Source organism: Rhincodon typus, chromosome 41 (genome assembly GCF_021869965.1).
Source record: "Rhincodon typus isolate 14 chromosome 41, sRhiTyp1.1, whole genome shotgun sequence".
NCBI classification, from domain to species: Eukaryota; Metazoa; Chordata; class Chondrichthyes; order Orectolobiformes; family Rhincodontidae; genus Rhincodon; species Rhincodon typus.
In genome coordinates, this window is record NC_063372.1 from 3,135,932 (window position 1) to 3,145,588 (window position 9,657).

General features: G+C 41.8%; 1 protein-coding gene across 1 annotated transcript in view; it reads left to right on the forward strand.

Moving 5' to 3' along the window:
- LOC109922195 (R3H domain-containing protein 2) overlaps nucleotides 1-9,657 on the forward strand; it is a 138,457-nt gene that overhangs the window by 52,243 nt on the left and 76,557 nt on the right. The window lies entirely within an intron of this gene.

Below are 9,657 nucleotides of genomic sequence, written 5' to 3' on the forward strand. Positions count from 1 at the left end.
TCAATTTAATGCCAGTTACAAACTAAATTAGGTTTGCACAGTTTTAAAGATGTTCTTGCCCAACATGTGCACATACTTGGTCCAAGGAACCTAAGGAAGGATAAACTTGCAGTAGAGGGAGGGTAATGGAGGTTAACCAGATTGATCCTCCTTAAGAAGGAAAATCGTATGAAGAGAGATTATGGAAACAGGGCCTATGTTGTCTCAAATTTAGAAGAATGAGAGATAATCTCATTGAAACATGCAAAATTCTTGTAGGGCTTGGCAGGATAGATGCAGGAAGGATGATTTATTTGACAGCGGGAGTCTAAACTAGGGGACACAATCTCAAAGTGGTAGGCCTTTTAGAACTGAGGTGAGCGTGGGTTTCTTGACTTGGAGGGCAGTGAATCTTGGGAATTCTCTACCCCAGACAACAATGGCAGCTCAGGCATTGAGTATGTTCAAGACAGAAATTATTAGGTTTCCACATTTTAAAGATATGAAAGGAGATAAGAACAGTGCAGAAAATAGCATTGAGTTTGACCAGGCATGGTCTAGTTACATGGTGGGGCAGGGTCTATGGGCTGAATGGCCTACTCCTACTCCTATTTGTATGTTAATATCCATGACGAGGTCAACATCCCTGTCAACTCGTGGGAGAGCAACTAAAATGGAGAAAGTTCATTTGGGAATACACCAGCCGCACAGAGATACATTGTCGGGAACCCGCAGAGGTGATCAAGTCATTGTGGAAGTGGCAAATGACTCATCTAGCCAACTGTTTAAAAACATCTGTACTGTGTTGGATTGATCAGCCATCTCTGAACTCAATGCACTGAAGTGGAAGCAAACCATCCTTGATCTTGAGACTAAGAAGATTGCAAATGATTTACATGACTTATTTATTCATTTCCTAGATCCAATTAGAGATGTGGTAGATTTAGTGGTTTGGAGTGAATCTGATATTTTTATTAGTGATATCTTAGCCCAGAAGGTTGAATAGAACTATCTCAATGTCTTTGGTTCCATACAGTGCAAATTGGAAGTAACATACGCAAAAGCACAATTGACAGAAGTGAATGCATCAGATTATCCGTATTATATGCAGATGGGATGAAATAAACAAAGCAGCAGCCTGTGGCAGTGGAAACCTTTCTGTCTTCATTCTTAATGTCAATAAGAAATAAATAGAAGTTGCCCTTTGGGGGAACAACTGCTGATAAAAGAAATTCCTTTGAAGACCAGATTCAGGCTTGCCAATATTTACAGCTTAACAGATAGTGCTGGAGATTAGTTTCTACAAATAGTAACTGTTGTGAGGTATGAAACTGGCTATCGTGAGATAGGAAAGGAAATGACAGTTTGCAAATGTGGACAGTTTTGTGTCGTCTAAGCATAAGATTTCCTCTGAATCATCTACCAAAAGACAAATCTAATTGTGTTATCTAAAGGTTCTTGTGATCAGATCTATGAGGAATACTTCAAAGAGGTGCTTTTACATTTATGGAGAGATTTAACATTTTTAAATAATCTGTCCCAGTTTCAGTGTGTTACCATGGATTAAAGTTCATTTTTCAGTATGGTTGGTCATGGAAGCATGTTATTTCTGTCTTTTGGAAATCCCAAGAAAACGTGATGGCCATCCCACGTGTTCCCCCGTAAGCATAATGCCAGGAGTGAAATACACGTAAAGTTGGCATAGTCCTAGTGGAGTCTCATTAGAGAGAGATGACTGGTGCTGGTTTCACCTGAGGGTCACCATGCCTCAGGCGAGGGGCAAGGCTGAGAAAGTAGAACCTTCATGGTGACCTTAGCTGGTGTGGGAATTGAACCCACGTGGTTAGCGTCTGCATGGCAAACCAGCCATCCTGCCAACTGAGCTAATACCAGGAGCAGGGATTAATTGTTAAACCTGAGTGTGATACTCCATATATGGTGGGAACAATGATGCAAGATTTGGATCATAAAGCACTTTGTCTGCTTATGGACACTGTGCATGATGGTAAAGGAAAGTGGCTGGACCTGGATTTCAGTGGTGACTGGCCAAGGCATTAGAAAATATGACTCAGCTTAGTCAGTTAGGGTGGGTGCCAGTGATTTTTAAAAAAATAATTCATTCATGGATTGAGCATCGCTGGCAAGGCCAGTATTTGTTGTTCATCCTTAATTGCCCTTGAGAAGGTGACGGTGGGACCTACTTGAACCATTGCGGTCCTTGGGACATCAGTACTCCCACAGTGCAGTTAGGAAGAGATTTTGATCAAGCAACAGGAAGGAATGGTGGTATAGTTCCATGTCAAGATGGTGTATAGCTTGTTAGGAGATCTTGCAGATGGTGGTGTTCCTATGTTTCTGCTACCTTTGTCCTTCTAGGAGGTAGAGGTCGTGGATTTGGAAGGTGCTGTTGAAGGAGCCTTGGTGAGTTGCTGCATTGCATCTTGTAGATGGCACACACTGCTGCCACTGTGCATCAGTAGTGGAGAGAATGAAAGTTGAAGGTGATGGTGGGATGCCAATCAAGCAAGCTGCTTTGTCACATTGGTTGAGTGTTGTGGAGCTTGATATCACATGGAATGAATTAAATTGGCTGAAAACTGGCATCTGTGATGCAGGGGCCTTGGGAAGAGACTGAGATGGATCATCAACTTTCTGGCTGAAGATGATTGCAAATGCTTCAGCTTATCTTTTGCACAGATGTCCTGGGTTCCCTATTAAGCCTCGTCTTCCCAATAGTTGTCCAAATGTCCACCACCATTCATGACTGGATGTGGTAGGACTGTGCTGCTTTGATTCTGACCCTTTAGTTGTAGGATTGCTTTGCTCTGTCTACTTGTATGCTGCTTCTGGTGTTCAGCATCGTTGTAGTCCTATGTTGTAGTTTCACCATGATGACGTATTACTTTTAGGAATGTCTGCTGCTTTTCCTGTTATGCCCTCCTTCACTCTTCATTGGCTTGAACGTAATGGTTGAATGAGGGATATGCCAGTGATGCACCAGAGTGTTGATCGTGGAACTTCAGCTTCTGACAAACTTTTTTTTTTAAATGAAGTACTTGAGCAACAATTAGCAACAAGAAGCAAAGCAAAAATTATACAGAATATATTCCAGCTTGTGCCCTATGCCATGCCATGGATTAGATAGCACATTCGTCAATATTTTGTGACTGCAGTTTCTAGGAGTCTTGGCTTGACCCAGTGCTTTGGGTCTTGGTATTCAGTTACATTCCTCATTGTAAACCTTTTGACTCTGTCTGTTAGAGTTCTGTGTATTCAGCTTTAGTACATTCTTGTTATACTTTTTGAGTAGTCTGATTTTCAATATGTTAGTTTTAGTTTACACAGTTCATTCATACTATAAGAAGTAAGTTATTGTCATGCATTTCAATTCTTGGCTGATGTGTTTTATTTAAGATTCTGGAATTTAGTTCCTGCTTTGGGCACAACCTGCAACCCTGAGCAAGTTGCACTGAAAATTGCACTGGTTTTCAAAAGTGTGTATTTTTTATTTTGCTTAGTTTTACCCTCAAAATTATTTTCATGTTGCTAATTATAACATCTTCCCGAAACCATCACTTTCAGTCAGGTTTCATTCTAATTCTTCATTAAAAATATTCCATGATATATTTAAGAGTGGGAACCTGGTGGAGTTTGATTAACATAGCTTAACCCAAAAAATAAGCATTTTGATCAAGGTGCCTAGTCCACCATGCTAAACACCAGAGGTTTAAACACAGGAACAAAAACAAAGTTGCTGGAAAAGCCCAGCAGGTCTGGCAGCATCTGTGAAGAAAAAAAAGAGTTAACGTTTCGGGTCCGGTGACCCTTCCTCAGAACTTTAAACCAGATGTTTAAAATTGGCTAGAGGTGAGGCAAATACTTTTCTAGACAGTTTTATTTCAACTCACATCACAAACCTCCCACTGCTGTTGAGTTGTTCCCCATATAGATATTTTAAATCAGCGGGTTCAGGTATGCTATCACACATCTCTGAAGTGGGTGGACTTGAACCCAAGCCTCCTGGCTCAGAGGTAGGGACATCACCAAGAGCCACTAAGAATAGGAGTTACACATATTTTCTAATCAACCTGTTCAAATGTGTTGTGACACACCTCTGAAGCAGGACTTGAGCCTGGGCCTCCTGGCTCGGACTGTGCCACAAGACCACCTCCTTGTTTCCCACGTATACACCAGTCAAGTTCTCACTCAATTATCCCCTATTTAAATTGTAATCATCACATGTTCCCCACTTTCTTTGGTCTGAGGCATCCCTGCCAGGCACTATTAGCTGTTAACAAATTTGCTTTTTTTCTTTTTAAAATTAATTAATATATATATAATAATAATGAAAGAGAAGCAATACCAGAAATACAAAATGACAATATATTGCACAGACTGACAAGCTATTATGTTCTCGCTTTTATTTTCGTGTACCTTTGAATTCCAAATATCCTTTATCCAGTACTTCTATTAGTTCCTTAGAGCTTGCTGCTTTCTTCATAAAGCAATTGGATAGCTGTCTGCTGCTATTCTACCTTTTTTAAATTAGAGATTTCTTCACCGTCCAGCATGTTTTAAAACTGCATTTTTTCATTTATGTGTTTTGTTGAATGTACGTTATCCCATAGTGGTTTATTGATGCAATACTCGATGGATGTTGCTGCTGAATCCCTTCTTAGAAATTGTTCCAATGATTTTGTGTAAAAAAAAAACCTTGTCTGCTGCATCAACATGAGAGTTTCTACTGCTAAGGTATGTTTTATGGACCTTCAGATCTTTTTAGCTTCTCAAGATAAAGAGTAGCATTTACCACCCTTTCCCAACAGAGGAAAAAACCCTCTAGTACTCAAGAATTCGTTGCAGAGATTTGCATCAAAAGTAACACTATAAGTTTCATATCCTGGCATTTCCCTTGATGGAAATTTGAAAAAAAAGCTTTTTTTTTGCCCTAATGGTTTGTTCACCCAAATAATATTCTCCACCTTGGAAATTTTTCACAGTTGAACTCCACTCAAAGATCTCAAAACTGGCATGTAGCCTTGTTTAAGTATCAAATTCAATTTCAATTCACCTGTCCAATGAGACTTCACAATTCCTCCAGTTAAAGGGGAGGTGATAGCCTAATGACACTGTCACTGGACAAGCAATCCAGGGACCCAGGTAACGTGCTGAGAAGCAGGTTCAAATCCCACCATGGCAGATTTAATAAAATTTGGAATTAAAAGTCTAGTGATGACCATGAAGCCCATGTCAGTTATTGATAAAACCCATTTCATTCACTGATGTCCTTCAGGGAAGAAAAACAGCCATCCCACATAGAGCAATGTGGCTGACTCAGAACTGCCTTCTGAAATGGCCTAGCAAGCCATTCAGTTGTATCAATTGTACAAAGTCTGAAGAAAGGAATGAAACCAGATGGCTCTCCTGGCATCAATTATGGCACCAGAAAGGTTCCACTGGCAGGACAGACCCAGAGGTGATGGCACAGTGGTGTACAGTCAGGAGGGAGTTGCTCCAGGAGTCCTGGCACCAGGTCAAACATGGGCAAGGAAACCTCCCACTACTGTTTACCATGTGCTGTACAAAATACTGTATTCTAATACTGTGTACCCCGAAAGGGCTGCCACCCAACACATTCATCGATGGGCTGAAACAACTTGTTACCAATACATTCATATGACAATCATGTCTGAAATGGCAATTGACTATACCCTGGGCATTTCTGGGTTTCAGTTTTTTATTACAATTCATAAATTTTCTCTGCTTCTCAAAATTGCTAAATGCGTTTCTCTTCGTACAAAAAAAATGGTTTTAGTTGTTTTTTGTGTCCTGCATTTTGATGGTCTTGTTTCCAAGGAATATTTTTAGTATGTTTGACTTTTCTTCTAGCAGTTTATGTTTGTCAGCAAATGTAACTGCTATTAAAGTTAGGGTTGGAATCTTATGGGAGCCTGAATGATATGGACTATAAGTGAGAAATTGCCTGACGTCTCTCTCAATGTCAAGAGCAACTCATTGCATTTTCAAACAGAGTTCCAGGCATCAAGAAGAGATACTCACGAGGGAGGAATGAGATGCCTATTAAGAGGGATTATTGCTTCTTGTTGGCCTCATTAATTGCAAATCTTGCCTTGTTAATATGCAGCTTCCTTTTCTATCACCTGCCACCAGAAAACTGGATATTGACAATTCCTGACCTAAATGTCAGGGTCTACACCTGGTGATGTCAGCTCACTGTTTACTTCTCCAACGGCTGTCTTGGACACATGACAGCAATGTCTCAGTACAGACTCCATGGGCCCCAGCTGCATGCATCCTTTGTCAGTGGAAGCTGGAAACTGAAATCTGACATTCCAGTCTCCCCACTTTGTGCTCCTTATCATCATGGCGCATCTCCGATGCACTCACAGTGTGCTTCTGCATTTCAGTGCTGTACCTCTCATTGTAATGCTGCTGCAGGGATACTTTTTACACACGGGACTGGCACCTAACTCACAGATTGGACCAGGCTGCATCTCAGGGCCGCTTGCTTGCTCTCTCAGCACTCACCTTGAACTGGCATAGATGCTCACAACATCCCTGTCTTTCCTTGCTTTGCGTTGCCTTTTTTGCATTTTGCTCTCTCAGCCAGAGTTACCAGGCTCACAGTACTTCTGCATTGCATTGTCATTCAGCACAACCTCAAAGCCAGGAAGCTTGTCATGGTTGTCAGCAGTTCGCAGGCCGATCAAGGAAGATAGTGTTCGCTCAGGGGTCCCGGCACAGTGAAAGGCAGCCTCCAATACCAGCCCAGGGGCCAGTGAGCCACTCAGATGCTCACGGTCAGGTTCTTCTTGTAAGGGGTGAGGAGCCAAATGTTTCAGTTCACAACTCATCTTGGCTCTTTCTGCCCTGTTGTGAGTTGTTTTCTCCTGGAATGAGAGTAGGGGTGGTGTTAAGGGTGATGAATGTGGGTGACACAGCTGTTACCATTGGTGCAGGTGGGGGGAAAGGTGGTGAGGTTTTTTGAGGGAGTGAGCCAGCAGCACAGAAAGCATGCAGGGTTAGTGGTGTGGGGAGCTCGGGAGTTTGAGAGCAAGTGAGGGAAAATCGTGTACGTGGTTGAGCATGAGTCTTGATGGGAGGTGGGTGAAATAGCAAATACGGAGGGAGTGTGAGACAGCAGATGGTGGTTTTTATATTGGTGGGGTGGAGAAATTATTGGTTGTCTTCCTATATTGCCAGGTGTTTCTCAAGACGGTTGAGGCTGTACTGACCCAGGTGGCAACCTCAGACCTGCCATGGTCGTGGCATCTTCTGGAGGTCCTGGGGGAAGAAGACATCCCTGTACCACCTATCCACTAGGATCTCCAGGCACCTGCCACAAGGCAAGGCGTCAAGTTCCCTTGTCTGCCATGCCTGGGGCAAAGATCAAGAACTGTGCATAGCAGCTCTGGACTGACAGTGCTTGTCCGGGTTCGCCTTTTAAAGATGGGCATGCCCAAATATCTGGGCACAGGCGAGTTCTTCCAACCAAGGCGACTGGTTGCATTGGACGAGAGGGGTCCATAGGTGGGAAGTAGTTAATGAGGCATTTTTGGTTAGATAATATGAAAAAATTTGCAAGGCCTCACAGAGTGAAACCCCCCATGAAATTCCATGAAACTAACACTTTGCTTAAATGTGATGAAATTCAGTCCATGAAGCCTGTCAAATTTTGATACATTGGCCCAGTCATACAGCTTAAATGACAGCACAGATTGAGGAATTTCCAAATAGAATTTTTGTAGACTTGGAAGCAATCTGCTGAATTCCATTATGTACTCTTCCATAGAATTACCTTCACTCTTTCTGAATTTGTCAAAATCTGACCATGCCTCATAAGCAGGAGTAAATCATCTTTTTGATAAATTCAATCCATGAAAGTTAACAATGTGGCCAAATCTCATCTATGTCCGAATCACCCAATTCTGGAAAGGCTTAGCTTCTTATCCTGCTTTTGTATGTAGCAAAAAAGCTGAGGCCTTTCCTTGCTTCTTGAACAGTAAAGTACATGGAAAGGTGGAAAACCGAAGCAAAAGCAAGCCACTTGGCCCTTTGTGTCTGTTTCAGCATTCAGTATCATAATTCAACTCAGTATTCTGTTCCTGCTTTCTCCTCATACCTTTTTGTCCTAAGAGCTATGTGTACCTCCATCTTGAAAACGTTATGTTTTGGCCTCAACCTTTTTTTCTTGTTGCAAATAATTCCACAGTCTGACCACTCTTTACATAAAGATAATTCTTCTCATCTCAGTCTTTATCGTTGAACTATTACCCCTGGCTCTGGACTCCTCAGTGATCACGGGCATCCTTTCTGTGTTTACCCTGATTAGTCGTATTAAAATTTTGTAGGTTTCTGAGATTCCAACACCCCACCCGCCCTGGCTATTCTTCTGGATTCCAGTGAATATAGTCCTCATCGACCTATTTTCTCTTCATATTTCAGTCCTGCCATCCCAGGAATGGCTTCCATGGGTTGGATCCACATGATTACTTAATTCTTCACTGGTCATAAGAAAACAGGTGGCTTGATCATACCCCAATTCTTTGCATTTAGATTCAGCCACCTCTCTGAAATTTTCTCCAAAATTACTCTCTGACTTGTGAACAACTAGCCATCCTCTGTTACGATGTTAAATACCAGAGGTTAAAGGTTGTTTGGACAGAGGCATATCTGGTCAGAGTTTTACTCCAACTCTCACATCACAAAATTGCAACCCACTGACTGTGTTTCCTGCATGCATTTATTTTAATCATGTTGTTTAGGCACGTTATGACACATGGATAGGTGATGGGCTCGTGGTATAATTGCTGGACTGTTAATCTGAGACCCAGATAATGTTCTGGGCACTCAGATTCAAATCCCACAGCATTCAATAAAAATCTGTAATTAAGAGTCTGACAGTGATCATGAAAACATTATTGACTGTCAGAAAAAACTCTTCTGGTTCATTAATGTCCTTTAGGGAAGTAAACTGCCCTCCTTACCTGGTCTGGCCTACACAGCAATGTTATTGACTCTCTCAGCCTATTCAGTAACACCCTCATCCCGTGAATGAATTAAAAAGAAAGCATCCGGCGCAGGTGGGACCTGAACGCAGACCTCCTGGCTTAGAGATAGGGATACCATGTGTATGCACCTAGTCAAGCTCACCCCAGTTATGCCTTAAAGAGCTTGTAATCATCACCGCTTCCCTAATTCCAGGTGGTCTCCAGCATCCCTACCGGCCCATACTAGATGATAGCACACCACCTGAGAGAAAATTATTTTTATGCATCTACAAACCAGTAGAATCGACTTACTGGTTGCATTGTTGTACAGTAGTCAAGTTTTTAGTTTGCTAAAAATGTTTAATATATAACTGCTTTTAAAAAGTGCATATTGATGCCTGTACTAAAAAAGTTTAATTTTAAAGGGCATTTAACAGACATTTGCCATGAAGGCAGAACCAACCTCTATCACAAAGTTTTAAAGCTGGTACAAAAGATTGAAGAAGCTTGATTTATGTTCAGCAGAATTTGCATCGGAAGTCCCCCACTCTCTTGTCCTGGCTTGGCCAATGCGCTGTGACTGGGGGAAAAAAAGTTGAGATTACACTAGTGGCAAAATTCTCTATGAGAATCCCTCATTATGAAAGACAGTTTTAGAGTTAACAGT